The following is a 2373-nucleotide window of genomic DNA, read 5'->3' as shown; positions in this document are numbered from 1 at the left end:
TTCATTGAACAGATCCAAGAAATTCACAAGGCAGTGCAGGAACAGTTGGAAAGAAGCCATGCCAAGTACAAGGCAAGGCATGATAAGCATCGAATTGAGCATAGCTTCCAAATTGGTGATCAAGTCTAACTGTACATCAACAAAGACAGAATGCAAGGTGAAGGTAAGAAGCTGAATCCAATAAGGTATGGGCCTTTCAAGATACTTGAGGAAATTGGTGAGAATGATTTTCGCCTTGATTTGCTAGCTTACATACACATATATTCAGTAGTTAATGTAGAGAACTTGAGACTGTTTGAACCTTCATTGATTGAAGATCCCGAAGAGAAAAGTCAGTTGCCTTTTATTGATGATTTGTTGCCTAAATATCTCAATGAGTTGCAGGAAGATATAGTTCTGGACAGGAAGGTGATAACTACGTGCGGAGGGGATGTTGAGTACCTCAAAATAGAACTCAAAGGTTCAAAACCAAGTAGTGCAATATGGATAGAGATTGGACAAGTGAGGAAGTTGTATCCTCACTTGATTGATGCTTAAAATCCAACTTTTGGTGGTCCAAAAGCTTTTTCAGTGGGAAGACGTGATCGAAAATGGATCCAAAAAACCCTCTAAAGTCTTCAAAATCTTCTACAAAAGATCAAAATTATCTCATAAAGAAAACTTTTGAAAAAGGCGGATCACACTATCGGCAGCGAAAAATAGTGAGAAACAGTGGAGAAACAAGTTATCGGCAGCGATGCATGAGAGCCATCGCATCTGGAAAATCAATGGTCCAGATCCGATCGGCGAATCACAATCGATGATGGCAAGCGGAGGCAATCGGGGGTTATCACATGACAGTTGTTATCACGATCAGGGCAGGTCAACGAGGACCGCCAATCAAGAGCACAAATCGATAGCCCATGTTAATGTGTGATATTGCAATCAGCAAATACAAGGAGTGCTCACAAACGGCCCAGGGGTATGTGCGATGTGCGATTACAATCAATTGCATCGCAATATCACATCAAAGCTACACAGAAGAGCGGGACTATATATATATATATATATATATATATATATATATATATATAGATATATATATATATATATATATATATAATATATACAATGCGATAGCCAGACCCGATCAAATTATAAACGATAATCGATATATTTTGAGATTCGGAAAAGAGGGTTTTCCTTTGTATTTCGCGTTTTTGTTAAATAAAAGAAATACGAAGGAAAAGCGTCGAGGCGATGACATCAGACCTGAAAGTGTTTATGAATGCACATGCATAATATTTCAAGTCCGTCTAAAGCCATTTACGAGGCTTTTTCAGTGTTTAATGTGTTTATTAATACAAAGGAAACAAGCGCAATTTCGGATGGCCAAAGGTGGTAAGTGGTTTTGGCCGAGCTCCGCCTAAGCCCGTACATTGGTTGCCACGTGTCCAGGCCCTGGAGAGATAAAACCACTTTCTTCGGGTGGTTAACTCCCGTACGAACGAGCCGCCCGAAATGTACCACAACAGTTGGATCTAGATCTTCCAGATCAAAGGTGGAGATGCAATAAGTGACATAAAGGCGGACCCGATAAAGATTTATAAGGGGAATTTATAATATTTCAAGTCGAATGAACAGTGTTTTGGCGGATTTTCACAGTTTTGCGTGTATTTCTCTGTGTAAACAGAAAACGACCAATTTTGGGATTTCAAAGGCCCGATGACCCATTCCGTTACAGAACAGGTGGCCACCATCTCTGAAAGCGTTTAGTAATGATTGCTAACGCTTAGAGGGGAATCTGAGCGAACAGAGGCCGGAAGCCAGAGAGCCTAAGAAGGAGAAATGAACAGACAACGCAAAATGGCTTTAAAGCCACAGACTGACAGAAACAAAGGCAGAGGCAATATTGTAAGCAGTACTGAGACAAAGAGCAAACAAAGACAAAGAGTCAATGAGGAGAGCCTGTGTACTCAAAAAGACTTGGGGGATCCAAGTAAAGCCTTGTTGTTTGTATCTATTGTGTGAGACTCAAATTGAGCTCACTTTTGTAAAAACTCTGCTTATGAAGACATAATAGAGAGGTCACCACTGAAGGTTGGACCAAGAGACGTAGCCCAGGAGTGTTGGGTGAACTCCTTATTAAACTTGTTGTGTTTATGTGTGTTTGTCTATTATGTTCTTTAACTGCTTCATTATCTATGTATTTCGCAATATTATCGATCCATTGCACAAAGTAACATAGGCAAATATATGCACATGAGTCTGTAATACCTTAATAATTTGTTTAAGATCTCATATATATATATATATATATATATATATATATATATATATATATATATATATATATATATATATATATAATATATATATATATATATCTATATA

This window comes from Pinus tabuliformis, chromosome 7, assembly GCF_031772625.1.
Source record: "Pinus tabuliformis cultivar Carrire ecotype Pingquan chromosome 7, CPIR1, whole genome shotgun sequence".
NCBI classification, from domain to species: Eukaryota; Viridiplantae; Streptophyta; class Pinopsida; order Pinales; family Pinaceae; genus Pinus; species Pinus tabuliformis.
The sequence above is the reverse complement of the archived record's forward strand: the minus strand, read 5'-3'. Positions refer to the sequence as shown.